Genomic DNA, 18201 nt, shown 5'->3' on the forward strand with positions numbered 1-18201 from the left:
TTTTGAGTCTGGCTGCTTTCACTTAGCATAATAATACATTAAAGATTCATCCATGTTATTGCATGTATCTGTGGCTTATTCATTTTTCTTGCTGAATAGTATTACATTGTAAAGATGTATCACAAAATGTTTCCTTACTAGTTGCTGGATATACAGATTGTTTCCAGTTTTTGGCAATTCTGAATAAAATACTTTTATAAATATTCATATACAAGGTTTTTTGTGAATGTGTTTTTACTTCCGTTGGCTAAATACCTAGGAGAGGGATCATTGGGTTGTATGGAGTGAGTGTTTAACTTTATAAAAATCTCTCAAACTGTTTTAAAAAGTAGCTGTGCCATCTTGCGTTTCCACCAGCAGTGTAAGAGTGATCGTTTCTTTCCTTCTTCACCAAGATTTAATATCATCATTTTAAAAATGTTAGTCATTCTAATAGCTGTGTGTATCTAGTTGCGATTTTATTTTTCATTCCTTGAACGACTAGTGATGTCAGGCATCTATCTGTGCAGTTGTCATGTGTCTATCTTGTTTGGTGAGGTGCCTAATCAAAAGTTTTATAGGGAAAGAGTTGCTTGTCTTAATATTATTGAGGTCTAAGAGTTCATTTAATCTGGATTCCAGTCCTCTATCAGACATGTTTTCTGCAAATACTTTCTCTTAGTCTGTGGCTTGTCTTATTTTCTAGAAAATGTCTGAAAGAATGGAAGTTTAAAATTTTGATAAACAATTTTAAAATTTCTTTTGTGAATCATGCGTTGGTGGTGTATCTAAGAAATCTTTGCTTAATCCAAAGATTTCTTAGATACAACGAAGATTTTCTCCTGTGTTTTCCCTGAGGTGAGTTTTAGTTTTAGGGTCTATATTTAGGTCTGTGACCCATTAAGAGTTAATTACGCAGCCTAAAATATTTGTCATATTTCTTTTTTTTTTTAAAAAAGGACCATTGGTTGAAATGTGTCAATATGTGTCAGTATCTGTCAAAATGTGTCAATAACCTTGACACTTTTGTCAAAAATTAATTGTTCATATATGTGGGTCTGTTTCTGGACTATCTGTTCTCTTCAGTTGATCTACGTGTCTGTCCTTTCACCAATTCCATTTTGATTACTGTAGTTTCATAGCAAATCTTGAAATCAGGAACAGTGAATCCTCTAACCTTATGTTTTTGTTTTTTTTTCCAAAAATTGCTTTGGCTATTCAAATTCCTTTGTTCTCTAAACTAATCCCTTTGCTATCTAAACTTTGGAATTAGCTTGTCATTTTCTATAAAATCATGCAGAACTTTTATTGTAATTACATTAAATGTAAAGAGTAATTTTGTAAAAGTTGACAATATTGAATCTTCTACCCATGAACATGGTACAGCTCTGTTTATTTAGCTGTGTTTGATTTCTCTCATAAATGTATAGTATATACTTTTTAGAATTATATTTTTCAAGGATTTGATGTTTTTGGTGCTACCATGACTGTTTGTTAAAGTTAAATTATCAAATATTCATTGCTAGTACGTTAAAGTACAGTTGATCTTTCTATATTGACGTTAAAACCTGCAACCATGCTGAACTCACTTTATTTCTAATAACTTTTTTGAGGAAATCATATCACATGATAATAAAGATACTTTATTTCTCCTTTCCTATCTGTATACCTTTTATTTCTTTTTCTTCCCTTCTTGCATTGGCCGGGACCTCTATTATGATGCTGAATAAAAGAGGTAAGAAAAAAATCCTGGCCTTGTCATTCTTTCACCTTTAAGCATAAGGTTAGCTGTAGGTTTTGCATAGATGCAATTTAAGTAGGTTGAGGAAGTACCATTTAATGTCTAGTTTGCTTATCCTTTTTCCTTTTTATAATGAAGGAATATAGAATTTTGTCAAATACTTTGTCTTCATCTGTTGAGATGATTATATGGTCTTCTTTGAAAGTCTGTTGATATGGTGAGGCATATTGCTTGAATTTTGAACTAAATTTGTATTCTCAGGATAAATCTTATTTTTTATGAGGTATTATACTCTTTATTTCTGGATTCAATTTGCTAATTTATTGAAAATTTTGCATCTGTGTTCAAGAGACACGTTTTTTGCTATTTTTTGTTTCAATTTCATTATTTTCTGCTCTCATTTTTAATATTTATTATTTTCTTGTCTTTAATTTGCTCTTCTCTTTGTAGTTTCTGCCACACACCTTGATTCTGGGCTCAATATATCTTTGCTTTGGCCAATGTGGTAGACAATATGATGCAAGCAAAACCTGGAAAAAATGTTTCCATGTTTTTGCTTTTTTCTTTCTTCTGTAACCACCATGAAATCATGCTTGGGGCAGCTTTCTGGAAGATGAGACACGTAGAACAGAGCTCAGGTCTCCTAGTTAAAGCCGTATCACCCAGTCTATATCTGACTAAACACTCATATCAAGCCCATTTTGGTAGAACTACCCAGCTGACTGGTAAACTTATGAATAATGACAAACAGATGTTGGTGGTTTCCTCTTGCTTATCTAGCTTTTCCTGTGCTTGCATCTCTAAAATCCCCATGAGAACATATCTGGAGTTCCATGCTGAGAATATCCCCAGGCTAGCCTGCTGGAGGACAAGATGTGCTGAGCAGATTCAAGTAAAAAGCACAGCTCAGTTGCCACAGTCAAGGTCATTCTATCCCAGCTGACCTACAATTTATCTCAGATGCAGGAGCAAGCCCAGCCTAGACTAGAAGAACTTCCTAGCTGACCCCAGCCTCAAGTTCTGATTGGAGAGCTATGAGATAAGTAAATTGCTATTGTTTTAAGCCAATGAGATTTTTGGATGTTTTGTTACATAGCATTATTGTGGTAACAGATTACTGATACAAAAGCTAATAATCATTTGTCCTATGTTTAAGGTATGAGGAGAGCTATTGCAAAGAAAATGGTAAAGTGTTGCCCTACTTTTTACGTGCTTTCTATAGAGCAGTAAAGAAAAAAGGAAACAGCAGGGATGGTTGACTTGATCTAATCATATCTTTCTCATCACTGTTCCTCCAAAACAGAGAGAAGCTACATTGCAGATTTTTTTTTTTTTTTTTTTACGGTACACAGGCCTCTCACTGTTGTGGCCTCTCCCGTTGCAGAGCACAGGCTCCGGACGCACAGGTTCAGTGGCCATGGCTCACGGGCCCAGCCACTCCACCGCATGTGGGATCTTCCCGGACCAGGGCACGAACCCGTGTCCCCTGCATCGGCAGGTGGACTCTCAACCACTGTACCACCAGGGAAGCCTTACATTGCAGATTTTAATGATGTAAGGGTTAGAAAGTGTGTAGTCTTCACATTTTATTAAATCTTGTAGCATCTCTAATTCATCATTTCTGATATTTGTAGTTTCAGTGTTTTTAGTATTAATGATAACTGTAACTCTTTTTCAATATGATTTTTATTCTGGAGGAATGCATACTTTCCTTGGAAATACATTTGCAGTTTGATAATGAGAACCACTGGAAAAACGGGCCAGGCATGCAGTAATTTACCTGTAGGCAATTATTCTGGGACATAGTTTAACAGAAATTGAGAAATTCTTACAATGCAAAATGAATTCCATCTCTCTAAATTTGCATAGGAAACATAAGGTTGAGCTTTCCTTCTGATTAGATCCTTTGCACAAAAGCTCTTTCTCCAGAAAGTCTTAGCAAATGTCATAATAAAAAAACGTGGTTTAGAGTGTAGGAACTCAGTTGCAGAGTATAACTATTGCATCTCATTTTTATAATAATGATATTATTAATAGTGGTAAGAACTTTTAACTTATTTGTATGAGAGAAAATCCTTTGGGAAAATGTAGGCTTACTCAAGATTTTGTTTAAAAAAGCTCAAATTGCATATTTGTGTCTTTTTCTGTTTATTGCATGAGCCAGAAATAAAGACTGGAAAAAAGGTCAGTTCCTTGAAAGGTTGTAGTAGTGGGCATTCAGTGTCAAACAGCTATATTTTGACAGATTCAATTAATTCTATAAATTTGTATCAGACCCAACCTTTCTAAACCTTGTTCCTTATGCAAAATCATTTCTATTTTACATATGCAAATGTTTTGGTAAAACCCTAGTTTCCTTTTCCTCTGAAGGGCAATACTATTTTATGTGGATCATTATGCTCTGAAAAATCTTTGTAGGCTTACTGGATGAGCATAGCAAAAGCATCGGGGTGATATGTTCAGTGCTTGCTGACATAAAGGCACAGGATCGTATTGGAAAGAAACTGGACTTCAAAGGAAAGTGCAATTAAGATTAAGTTGCAAGATCTGGATTTGAATAACAGCTCAGATGTTTACTAGCTGTGTGATCTTGGGAGATTGGCTTAATTTCTCCCATTCCTCAATGTTCTGATATGAATATGGATATACTGGAGATACCCATTTCAAAGGATTAGTTTCAAGGTTTAATGAGGCAGGATTTAAGCTCTTCTTCCAGATCCGGGGTGGGTGGCTGGGATAGTGGTAGGATGCTAGAAGTTTAGGAACCTGGAAGGGCAAGAGAGCTTCATTGACTGTGGGACAGGGAATAACCAGAGGAGTCAAGAGTAGCCACAGTTAGGGACAGGACACAGAAAGCTTTTGTGAAATATTCAATAACAATAATATTCAAGAAACAGTGCCATTGTACCAAAACCTCTTAAGTGCCTCAAATATATTTTCCCATTTAATCCTCACAAAAATCTCATGAGGTGGATATCAAATGAGAACACTGAACAAGAAAGAGGAAGTTTATCTTACAGCTATCAAGTGGTGGATATGGAATTTAACCCAAGTACACTGACCCCAGAATCAGTGCTTTCAGCCACAATGCTATCCTGACTTTATATGAATCCAGAGAGATTCAGACAGAGAAGAAAAACTGAGCCCTGTCAAAAGTGAACAAGTAGGATTAGGATTTTGTGTAGGTAGGATGAAGTGCCCATCCATTTATTCATTCAATTATTGATTCAACACATATTTACTATGTTTTATAGGCTAAGAATAAAGCTGGGAGAGAAAAACAAAAAATAGAAAAGGTCCATGGCCTTCTGGAACTACATTCAAGTGGAGGAGACAGACACTAACCAGTGAGGTAGTTTCATTTCAGAGAGTAATAAGTATTAAAAATAAAATACAGGAGAGTAAGGGGATAGAGAGGGGCTACTTCAAAGAGTGGTCGAGGAAGGCTTCTCTGAGGAGATGCACATTTGTTCTGAACTCTGAATTGTGAGACAGACCCATTTATTTAGAGGGTGGAGAGAAGACCTTTAACAGAGAGAACAACAAATGTGAGTCCCTGTTGTGAGAACAAGGCAGTGAGTTTGAAGCGTTGCGGCTGAGGAAGCATAGGGCTGCGAATTGGCCGGGCCAGGGTATAGCATGCTTGTGGAAGCCCTACAGAGTCCTAGGGGTACCTGAAGAACCAAAGAGCCAGGCCGTTTTCAATAATGGTCATGAGTGGGAGTTTCTACTGTGGGTGGGAAGGAGCTGTTAAAGGTGCTCAAGTATTTGTAAGGGTGTCAGAGTCATACTTCTTATACTTGTTTAACTTAAAGTATGTTATCAAAAATCACCTGTTTACTTCTCATGCCTTATTTATATAATTTTTTGACAAATCTTATTTGACAAACCTCCCTGAAACCTTTATTACCTAAAGTAAAATGAAGTGGACATTAACTGTAGATTCTATTACCAATTAGGTGCCTGATGCTGGGCAAGTAATAGAACCTCTTTCAGTCTTAGTCTCTTCATCTGGAAGATGGAAGGGGCAGGGTTTGGATTAACTGATATCTAAAGTTCCTTCACTACCAAACTTTGGTTTTCCAAGTTTCTAAGATCTAGATAGACAACCAAATTTTTAAAAATTAATTATCTCTCTGCGTTGGGTCTTCATTGCTGCCCGTGGGCTTTCTCTAGTTGCGGCGAGCGGGGGCTACTCTTCGTTGTGGTGCACGGGCTACTCATTGCAGTGGCTTCTCTTGTTGCGGAGCACAAGCTCTAGGTGCGTGTACTTCAGTAGTTGTGGCTCCTGGGCTCTAGAGCGCAGGTTCAGTAGTTGTGGTGCACGGGCTTAGTTGCTTCTCGGCATGTGGGATCTTCCTGGGCCAGAGATCGAACCCCTGTCCCCTGCATTGGCAGGTGGATTCTTAACCACTGTGCCACCAGGGAAGTCCCATAAACAACCAAATTTACCTTTCAAAAATTCATGTATTTCTTTCTTTACCAAAAAAAAAAAAAAAAAAGAAAAATTCAATGCTTACAACTCTCAAGACATCAGAGGGAGTGGATATTGCCACAAAGTACAAATGGACACACAAATAGTGTTCATATTCTATTAATTGTGAACTTCTCCCACATCTTATGTTTTGATTTACCAAATACTCCCTTTTATTCCGGAAAGTAAGGTGCGCACAAGTTCATCTGGGAGCCTGATACATCAGTCACTCTTGCTTCTTCTTGAACAGGATGTGACGCAGGTTTACTGGCCATCCCCTCTGCATTTTTCCACTTACCTGTCACTGAATTGTTGGCCTGTTATTAACAAGCCCTTGATGATGAGGAGCCCTACCTTTGCTCAGACATTAAATTGAACAATTTCTGCCACAGGGAATTAAACCTCTGAAAACCTGCCACCTTCACCAAATAGAGGATTAAACAGAGCTTTTAAAGTGAGTTCCCATTGATTAGTTAGAGGATTTATTTAGGGCATACTTAAAAGTCACCTTTGACAGAAGTGTCAGAATATTCGGTTAAACAGCAGGTACACCCATCAGTTACCAATTTGAAGCTTAGTTTTTTAAAGAGGGCTTTGGTTTGTTAGGGGTTGAAGAAAAACACAGTGGCATCTTCATTGTCACACCCTTCTCCCAGGAGGGTCTCCTTTGGAGTGAAATGCATTTCTGAAAAGCTAACTGTTGTTGGCATTGATTTAGCTCGGTAGGAGACCTGTTGGTATTCTGTGTAGTTGCTTAGCACTTTGGTGTTTTGTGAAGACTGGCCCTTCAGCGACTTTTCTAGTGAAAGTGGGCTCCAGTGTTTATATAGCTGGAGTGTATCATCCATTTACTTTCAACTTGAGCACTAGGCATTGGAAGACAACAATGTTCCTGAATTTTATTTTGGTTGTGTTATCTGTATAAATCACAGTCAACTGTATTTCTTCAATTAGCAAATCAGGTTGGCAGGTTCTTGGGGAATTAAATCCAATTTGAAATTTGAATATCTTATTTTTGAACAATTCTTTTTTTTAATTAGCCATGTTGATTTACTGCACTCCCCTCTAATCTGTGCTTTGTTCTGCATGGACGCAGAATTTGGAAACTTGGCTAAAAGAATAGGAAGTGTACCTTAAAGATAGCACCATCTGAAGCTCCCTGGGTACCCACCCCTTTCCCAACCAGAGCAGTCTCACTTTTATCTGTTTTGTCAATCAGGTGCTGTGAAAATAATTTTTAAAACCACTGTACTGGAAATAACTTAGTAGACTGACAGCACACACACCTAAATTCAGGAATCACACAAACCCTGCCGCTCTTTGATGTCGGCCATGTTTCCACCTAGTTCTTCCCTTGGAATAGGCTGAGTGATCCCACATACTGGTTACTTTTGTGATCCCTTTAAATTTATGTGAAATTAAAATATAGGGAGGGCTTGGTTTCTAGGCAACTTTATTTCACGCTGCAGTTTTCCTTGATGAAAACTCTGAGACCAGTTAACTTTCTTCCTAATGTTTGAAAACATTCAGTACTTCTGTCACCTGATTCCCATAAATATGCAATCAGGTTCAGTTTCTGTGATATTTTATACATACTAGCTGGCACTAAACTGATCTGTTTTTGTACTATTTGTGCATTAGTTTGTTTTCTTCAAATCTTTTGTTTCCCCAAATTAAATCTACTTATTTCTAAAATACCATTTGAATTTGAAAGCACCAATATACTGCTTTCTCAATTTTTTTCCTCATCACTTCGCTCTCCAGTGTATTCTCTGTGGTGTCATCCTCCTCTGTTCAGGGTCCTCTTTTCTTCATGTCTGTTTCTTTTGAAAGTTCACTATTCTCATGTCTGTGCTGTCCATCCAGTCACCAGACTCTCCATAGCAGACCCATTTTCTGTGCCACCCCGTATGTGCTTGTGGTATACCTGGACTCCTGGAACTAGGTCGCTGCTGCTGTAACTGCTAACGATTGAGGAGTTCTGCACAGAATGCCACCTGGCAAAAGCAGATCTCCAGGTCTGCTCACTGGTTGGAGTGACCCTCAGGGCCTTTGGCTTTCCTACTTTTCTCTTCCTTGAGAACGCAGATGTTGTACTCAAGTACAGAGGAGTGCCACGCCACCTTGATAACAGGACTTTGACCGATGGAAGCCAAGGGACGTAGAGAGCCAGCAGATAAATATTTTTCCCTGGTGGGTCTGTCCTGAGTGCAATAGTTCATATGGCCTCTCTAGAGATATCTGCAAGCAATCAACTATTCAGCTTTGTAATATCTCCCTAACATTTACTTTTTCTTTCCCTGTTTCATCTCCCTTTCCCCTTCACTCCTACTTCTCTAGGATTTTATTCCACAGTAAAATGTAAGGACCATATGCTTTTGCTTCAGGTTTATTTTCTAGGGAACCTAGCCTGAGATACTGCCAGATTTCTATTTCTGTCTTACTCCTCTGTGTTCCAAAGCCATATATCCAGTATTCAACTGTCTGTGTGGTTTCTCCATTTGGAACTCCAGTTGCAACTCAAAGCCACAGGTCCAAAACACTTCCATGGCCCACAGATCCATAACATTTCTTTTTTCAGTGTTCCTAGCTTAATAAATTACATTCTCAAACACCCACTCTCTCAAGCCTGGGATCTGGGAATCATTACTTTGTCCCTTTCTTAACTCTCTCATATAATTAGTCCTTAATCACTATTAAACGTATTTCTTAAATATCTCTAATCTGTACATGTATTTTTAATCTCCACTGCTGCCACAGTAATTCAAGCCTCTACCTAGACTACTGTAATGGTTTCTCAGTTAGTCTCACTTAATCCATGCTTGGGTCCTTCAATTTATTCTCCAAATGGTAGCCCAAATGCTTTTATAAATAGGAATGTCATCCAGTATCTCTTATCTACAGGCCTTCATTAGCTGCCCCTTGCCTTGGAATAAAATCTTAAATCCTTATTATGATGTCCGGGGCCCAACATGGATATGGACTCAACACATAACTAACATCATTCTCATCTTTTCCTCCTCTCCTCCTTGCTCTCCATACTCCAGTCACACCAGACTTCTTTTAGTTTCTCGATCAAATATGCTCTTTCCCTCCTCAGTACCTTCACATGTGCTAATCCTTCACCCTGCAATATTTATCCCCATCACATTTACCTGGATAAATCTCATAGTTCTTTCAGGTCTCAGATGAAGTGCTAATTTATTTGGGAAGAGTTTGATAAGCTTCCAATTTGTATTAGAGATAGTTCACTCCCATATCATCCCAAACTTGTCCTTTGTATCCCTCACCATACTTCTGATCATTTGCTTAGTTTCTACATTCCCAGCTAAACTGTAAACTCTGTATGATCAAAGACTATGTTCTGTTCACTGTTACATTCAGGCCAGCTAAAAGCTGTTCCCCATTCTGTTTCCTCTGGCCATGCTGCCACTGTTTGGTGGAGGCAAGTAACAAGGAGAGATGGAAGTGTCAGGCCAGGCAGCTAAAACTTCCAGAAATTTAAGTCTACTCATAAAATCGATCACAAGAATAAGATCTGACGTTATCTAGGACATCTTTTAGTTTGCTTTGTTTTACTTCGTTTCGTTTTTGTTTTCGATGGGCAGAAGTGACACTTGGGATAGAGGAGTTCATCTGGAGGTCAGAAGAATCAGAGCAGAAGAAGAAACCAAGATAATCTCCAGCTTGCAAGCTCAACGCACTCTTTTAAAATTCTAACTCAAAGCATTCTCCCATCTGATTTTAGCATCTCAGCCATCACCCTTCTTGCAAACTCTTCCTTATTTCCACTCCAGTTCCTTCCTCTCTCTTGGCATTTCATAAGTGTTAAAGCTATACAGTCTCTTTTTCTGTATCATTCTTCCATCTCTATGTATCTTGCTCAGTGAGATAAGCTCTTCTGGTTTTATTGTTTCAATAAAACTGTTTCTCTAGGATTTTATTCCTCAGCAATGTGCAAGGGCATATGCTTTTTCTTCAGGCTTATTTTCTGAGGAACCTAGCCTGAGATACTCCCAAAGTTATATTTCTGTTTACTCTTCTCTACTCCAAAGCTATGTATTCAGTATCAAACTGCCTACTTGATTTTCTCCACGTGGACCTCTAGCTGCAACTTAAGGTGGTCCAAAACACCTTTATTCTGTTTTTACCCACGGAACAAAAGATGTAGAATATTAAAAATATCTGACTCTAAACAGTACCTGTTAAAAGGTACATTTTCCATTAATATTACTTAAAGAAATTATTTCCTTTAATTTCTGTAGATCAGTGCTAATTACCATTTAGCATATTGTCTGGCAGTAAATAAGTATTTGAGAATAAATACATGTATATAATCAGTGATGATGTGGTCATAGAATCCCAACTATCAGAGTGAAGTAGCCCCTCCTCCCCTCCCTCCTTCCTTACCTCCAATTCAGTCATCTATTACTAACTGGAGAACTTTTTGGATTTTATAAACTTAAATCAAGTTATGTAGTAATGTAGAAGAAAACTATTGCTGAGACATGCTTTCCGCATTCATGACCTGGTTTGATATAGTGAATTTTATTGGCTTAATATACCTCCTCTTCTTTCCTTGTAGTTTCACCTGTGCTCCTTTCAAAGCAACCTATTGAAAGATGACAGCCTTCAAGGATATAACGGAAATATTCTTTAGTCACGAGTATATAGTTAATATAAATCCATACAAGAATCTTAGTGATATATAGTGGAGCAATCTGGTGAATGGTCAGGACATCAATACGATGGGGGAAATTGAAAGGGAGCCAATCTCAGCAGAGTATAGGGAATCAAGAATTCTGGTAGGTATGTTTTAAGACTGAGACGCCAATTCCATGGAGAGAGACTGCATAAGCAGCTAGATAATTGAGTTGAACTTTCTTGGGAAAGTTGAAAGCTAAAAGTATACATTAGGGAATTATTGGCCTATAAAATTGGCTTTTGAAGTCATAGGATTTAATGTTTCCATTTTAAAGCATAAACATAGTTAGAGAAAAGGCTAAGGTTTGAGCTCTAGAGCATGCTGACACCTAGACATCAGGGAGAGAAGGAATATCCAGAAAAGTGATACTAGGAAGGAGTGGCCAGTGAGGTGGAAGGAATACCAAAAATAAAAAAAAACATGTCCTGGAAGTAAAGAAGTGGTCCACTGTGTTATGCACAGCTGATGGATCAAGTGAAGGGTGGAGTGAGAACTGGCTCTTGGATTTTTCAGCTGGAGGTAATTGGTGACTTAGCAAAGTTTCAGTGGAGTGAAGGGGGAAACATGACTGGAGAGTGTTCACAGGATAACGGGAGAGGAAGAACTGAGGACAGGAAGAATAGAAAGTTCTTTCAGTTTTCATCTAATGGGGTTCAGAGAAATAGGTGGTAGCTGGAGGGGGAAATGTGACTGAGACGGTTTTGTTCATAGCTTCAAAAATGAGAATATAATTTATGCATCATGAAATGTACAGATCTTAAAAGTATAGTTCATTTAATTTTGATTAATGCATACACTCATGTGACACACATTCCTATCAAGATAGAGAACTTGTTCCCATGAGCCCAGAATGTCTCCTTGTGTCCATTCCTGTCAGGGATAATTACCATCCCACTCACCCTCACCAGCCCCACGTGAAGCAACCGTTATTCTGATTTCTGTCGCCACAGAATATTTTTGCTAAGCCCAGGAGTTAATATAAATGGAATCACATGGTTTGTCCTATTTTATGTCTGACTTATTTCACTCAGAATAATGTTTTTGAGGTTCATGCATGTTGTGTATGTCAGTAGGTCATTTCTGTTTAATGAGCAGAATTAAATACATTGAATATGTTATAGTGATGAATATGTCATACATTGTTCATTCTTCTACTCATAAATACTTACATTGAAGTGGGATTTTCTGTGATCATAGGTAACTTATTCCATTACTCTAATAGCTCTTATGGGTAAATATTTCTGTCTTATATGGGGAAAAAAATGCATTTCCCTACAACTTCTAACTACTCATCCTAGTTACATGTCCTGAAACCAAATGGAAAAAAATTACTTTCCTCAGGTTTTCTCATCCAGTATAACCTTCCTCAGTTCTTTCAAATGTTTCTGATAGGGCACATGACCCCTCAAACTACCTAGGTTTTGCTCCTAAGAATGTGTTGATGTATGTCCCTTGACATAAGAGAAACAAACAAATAATTAAATAATCTGAATGTAGTGTGCGGTCAATGCAAAGACGGGAACTATCACCGCTTCTATCTAGTATATTTTTAATGTATCCTAGGATCGCATTAGATTTCTGTCAGCCACATAATTTCTTTTAAAATTTTGAGCTTATTTTCAATTATTATATTGAATGCATATTCTCTTGTTATATCTCCTAAGTTATAATTTTTAAGTTAGTTTCTTCAAGCAAATAGTGATCCTTTACATTTATCCCTGCTAAGCTTTATTTACTTAGATCGATCACATGGTTCCAATGGGTTGAGTTCTTTTCAGAATCCTAATTATTTCACACAATGTATTTTTTGTATCATTCAATGTAATGTATGTAATTGGCACTCCATGAATATCCTTATCAAAATCATTGATAAAAACATTGCATACGTTGGGTGCTACTAAAGGTAAACCTTTTGATAGGCTTAAATAATTTTGTCAAGCTCCATTTCAAACCCTATTAAGCGCACTTTGTTTTTAGTCTTCAAATAATTTCAAATTCACTTATTTATACCATTAGCTAGCTTACACACATCCCTTCAATGTATACAATGAAAGATAATGCCTTTTTGGTGTCCAGATTCGTGATTTCTCAGTGTTCCTCTATGCTACCTCTTAAGCATCCTTGAAAACTAAGCAAGAAAGAATTGTTTGGAATCACTTTTCCTTAGAATCAACAAACTGACCTCTACTGATCAGTGGTTACTTATTCCAAATGTTAAGGAATGTTTTAAAAAAAACTATATATTCTAGAAGCTAACCAGGCAACCTGGTATATAAACAGCATCATGTTGTAATGAAGAAAAAGGAAAGGCTTCAGATGAAAAACAAACCTGATTTCAAATTCCAGCTGTATGACCTTGAGCAGATAATTTGGGTTGTCTTCATCTTTCACTCTGGAAGTGGGATCATTGTTTCTATTTCTCAGTGTTCCATTTAGAATTAAGTAATAATGGGATGCAGAGTGGATGTTTTGATACATTTGTGGTGTTATCTGATGTCTGTCACCACATCCTCTTTTGTGCACATACCTGGGAGACCACCAAGGGGAAATACAGTCTGTGAGGCTTCTTAGTACTTTGTAGTGGGATTTATTTAGGACACAAGACCTAAACCTTTTAAAAGCAATTTCCTGAACTCTGCACTTTACCACTTTCACTTATTTTGAACTTTAGTTTCCTCATGCCTATACTCGTTCTATGTTTTTCAAACTTATTTGTTTTTAATGACACCATGCTGTTGACTAGTGACTTATTTTTTTATATGTGCCATGAACCAAATTTTAATAATTCATAATTTAGGATTTATTTCAGACAGCATAGCATATGCTTAATTGTTTTGGTTTTATGGTAGAAAGAAAAATGCAGAGTTTTTGTACCGTTAGACACATCTCATCACCTTAACAAAACAATACTTATTTACATAGTTTTAAACCATTAGGCTCATGGGAAATGATTAAAAACTTTTAGTAGAATTTCACATGAAAATTATCTAGAATTGCAAGCCTCTTCCCCTTATGGATTCTCTACTTAATTTGTACTAAAATCTTTAAAGTATTGGTCAGATTTGAGACCCTATTTAAATAATGATATTAATAATAGCTATTGATTACTGTGAGACAAATCCTAAGGACTTCTCGTAATTTACCTGATTTAATTCCATGAGAAAACCTATCAGGTGATTATTCATTTATTCCCATTTTACAAAACAAAAAATTGAAGCACAAACTGTTAAAATAGCTTACCCATGATCACACAGCTTGTAAGTGGTATGAGCTCAGACTCTGAAGGTTAGCTTTATTTGCTGTTGTTAAAAGTACTGAAAGAAAACGTTTTCCAGAATAAGATATAATTAAGAAGAAAACTTATGTTTGGAAGTGGGTATAACAGCTATGGAGTAAACGTGCATGGATGTCTGTTTTCAAGAAGAATGAGCTCCCAAAGCTGACTCATGCATTCTGGAATTTTAGCAGGCATGTGTCTATACACCATGGCTTATACACTGGGCTGTGGTTCTATCCTGGCAAAGAAGGAGTGGTCCCTGGCTTCCCCTTACATCCCATGAGTGGAGCCAAGCTCCTCACATGCTAATTGTGGAAGGAACTGTCCACCAACTCATCCTTGTGACAGGCAGGGTGGAAGACAAAGACAGTATCACACACCCTTTTGGGGCACCCTTACAGAATATAAAATCCATGTACAGTTTTTATTTCACAAGGCTGCCCAGGAATTTTGTGAAATTAATCCAAAATAGTTCAGGGGTCTGCTGCCTATTTGTGACAGTGGTTGAGGCCTTTGGGAGCCCAGATCCAGGACCGTAAACGTCACCCATCAGCTCATGGGTGAAATGGAGACATGCCTTTTCCATGATTTACTTTCTGTCTTCAGACAAAGCCTCTGTGAACTTGAATTGCAGCCATGTGACCTTATAATATGGATCTTATTCTGCCAGCATAGGTGGCCGTTTCACATAGTTAGGCTCATTACGGTAGTCCACTTGAATATTTTATTGTACATTCACAACTGCTTGTGTGGTGTTGCTCTTGTTGGCTTTTTACCCCCATCCCCAACACACACACACACACACACACACACACACACACACACACACAAATGGTGGAGTAAATGTAGTCATTTAGGCTCTAAGTTGAAGCCATTACATTTATGGTAGAGTCAACTTGCTCGTGAATCCCATTCCAAATAAAAGAAATCAACAGAGCAAGTGGTGCCTTGGCTTCCATTCAGTGGGGTAAGCTTTGCAGGGATTTTAAAGGCTCTTGCTAAGATTTCCTTTATGACACATTTCTGAGTGAATTACATTACATAGAGGGAAGGATCTAGTTCTCATGCAGATCACTATTTGGGTGAAGTGTTCAGTGCAGCCCTGCTGAACATCAGATATGTGTATATTTGCACAAGATTATGTTTTTATAGAAATCTCTGGTTTGGTTTGATGTGATAAAGCTTCTACTTAAATCGATTCATCCAGTGAAAAATTGTGAGATCTTATAAAAAAAAAATCTTGCTAGTTTGCTATTGGATGGTGCAAAGTTGTGGTTTTGCTGAAACCGTGTGTTCCCTGTATACTGATTGATGGTCTGTTCTGTGCTCTGTGACTTGTGAGTGATGTTCAGCTGGGCTAAATACACTTGCATTAGAATAGGTTCTATGTGTAAAACACCTCAGAAATAGGGAAATGTCAAATTCCATGGGGGAATACATGGGGGAGATAGATAGATTCTAGATTTTCAATCATAAAAAATTAAAGCCATGAAAATAGATTCTTTCATTAAAAAGGAAAAAAAGAAAATGCTACAATTTACCATAATCAGGTAAATTAGATGTCTCTTGCACTTAGCCAATAGTTAGCAAGATAAAGAGTCAATTCGAAAAATGATCTCACAGTAAGGAAAAACGTCTTCCTTGCTATGGCTTATGCAAGGATTCCGTTCTCCTGTTTTCTCTCTGCTGCTCTCAGTATGCCACCCTGAAGGCTCCATGAGACTCACATCCTCTGTTCTGCGCAGGCTCAGTACAGAATGATTTGGAGTCTTTGAGTGGGTCTTCTCTATGAGATCCTCTTACAACATTCTAGAAAGGAGAAGCTATCAACGTGGTAAAAGATGAAGTATAGAAAGAGTTGAATGCAAGGAGACTCTGGGTCCCAGTGAAAGCTTTTATTTTAGCAGGCACTCACCCTGTTCAGGTTTAGCATGTGGGGCTTGGCCTATTTTTGTGGGCTGTGGTTCAGTGGTTTAATTTTCAGAGACCTTACAGGGTTATTCAGTCTGCTGCACACACTGGTTCCCACTGGTGCTACCCGAGGATGAGGAAGAAGTTCCCCAGGCCCGTTTGCCTGAGCCTCTAACTGGGGGGAGGGAGTCCCAGACAGTGGGGACAAACTGTATGTTCCAGGTTGGACCCCTTTTTGTGGTGGGATCCCTCTTGCTGTTGCCACCCAGTGTCTCCGGGTTCGGATGGGGGCCCTCAGGCTCATGGGGAAGGATAGCATTGCCCCTGGTTCTTCTTGTCAGCAAGGCCCCCCGATGAACCGCCTCACTTGTTCTGCTGGGCTTGCCTGGTGCTTTCAGCAGGAGAGGAATGCGCCTACCTGGGCTATCTCCTGTTGCTGGGTTGGGAGTCTGGGTACACCAGACCTGGATAGCCTTCTTTTGAGCATAAGGGGTCACAAGATGACCTGTTGTTACCTTGTTCCTCCAGTCTTGCAGTCCCTAACCAGGTCTCCTTCTTCTTTCCCTTTTCAGACTTTTCCTTTGATGGCCTCTTGCATTATTTGCAGGGTTTACAGTTGAATTTAGCAGAGCAGAGCAGGTACAAATGACAGCATGCCACCTTGTGTGGACTGTTCTCCATAATTGAAAGTTCTCCATAATTACTTTCTGAACGAGGTAATTTTATGTCAATATAAAATTACATGATTTTAGCTTAAATGAATGTTTTAAATCAACTTACAATAGTTAGGAAAAAATTCTCATATAGAATTCTGATCTAGAAAAAGAAACCCTTTCTAATTCTTTTTGTGTCCAGTTAGGTTCTTAATGCTTTGTTTTCTACGGTTGAATCAATAAGAATTGACTGCCTATATTTAGACTCCAGTGATGCTTGTCATTTGTGCATGGAACACATCCTCTTGTGAAACTGGATTAAATGGACAAAATGATTTTAAGTTTTATGGATTAATTATCTAGACAGTTGTCTTAATTTTTCACACATCTAGTGCTATCTCAAGTCCCTTTATTCAATCCTGACCCCATTCCCAAATGCATATACATAATTTACTTACATCAAATTTATCTCAGTAGCAAAAATTACCTGGGAAGACTTTGAAAAAGAAGCGATTCTATTATTTTTGTTTTTAAGCAGGAAGAAATAATACTATTTTTAGTCTTTCTCATTAAGTATTTAGCCTTCTAACTTTTCCCTTGAATCACAAGGATATGGCAGATAACTATCAAAGCTTGTGTTAATGAACTGAATGTCAGAAGTTTATGTAGGACTTTGTGAAAGGAAAATACTAATAAGTTTTCATTGAGCTATATTCTCCTATGCTTTCAGTCTTTCACTATTTGGGATTAGCTTATAAGAGCAGAATGTCATCTGACCTGTCATTTTCATGGTTTTGCTCTGTTTGTATGATGGGATTATGGATGTGATGGCAGGGAAGGTTCTGTATCCAAAATCTTTGGCTAGTCACGAGGCAGATCATCAGTACCTACAGGATGGAACATCTAAAAGTCTACGGAGTTTCTTCTTTACAAAAATTAAAATTAAAAGAAATAAAAACATTATATAAAATACTTATGGCTATAACAATTTATGGCAATAATGATGTCCAATGAAGTATAGTGGGTAAAATTTGTATGAACCATATACCACTGTTAAACCATGACCACACAAATAATTACAGTGAATGCATCAAATTTTAAGTGATTTCTATATAGGATGTGCTTAATACTTTTGTCCCGTTGGATGAAATTTTAGGAATAATCCCAACAATGTTTATGGCTGTAAAAGACTTGCAAAAAGTTGTACCACACAGAGGTTTAACACATGTAATCATTTTAAAAATGTGTATGAATCTGTTTTTAAAGATGTTTCAGATTATTAAAATTCAAGAGACAACTGAAATAACTCTTCACATTATTATTTGTGGTTCTGTGAAAACTAACTTTGGATTGCCTTCATCTTAGTTTGGCAAGAAAAAATTGGCCTATTTTGGTAGGGAGTAATACTCAAAGACAGTGATTTTAAGTGCTCTGATTGAATTTATATTAACGTAATTAAGT

The sequence above is a fragment of the Monodon monoceros genome, unplaced genomic scaffold (assembly GCF_005190385.1).
Source record: "Monodon monoceros isolate NGI ecotype Baffin Bay Population unplaced genomic scaffold, NGI_Narwhal_1 Super_Scaffold_15, whole genome shotgun sequence".
NCBI lineage: Eukaryota > Metazoa > Chordata > Mammalia > Artiodactyla > Monodontidae > Monodon > Monodon monoceros.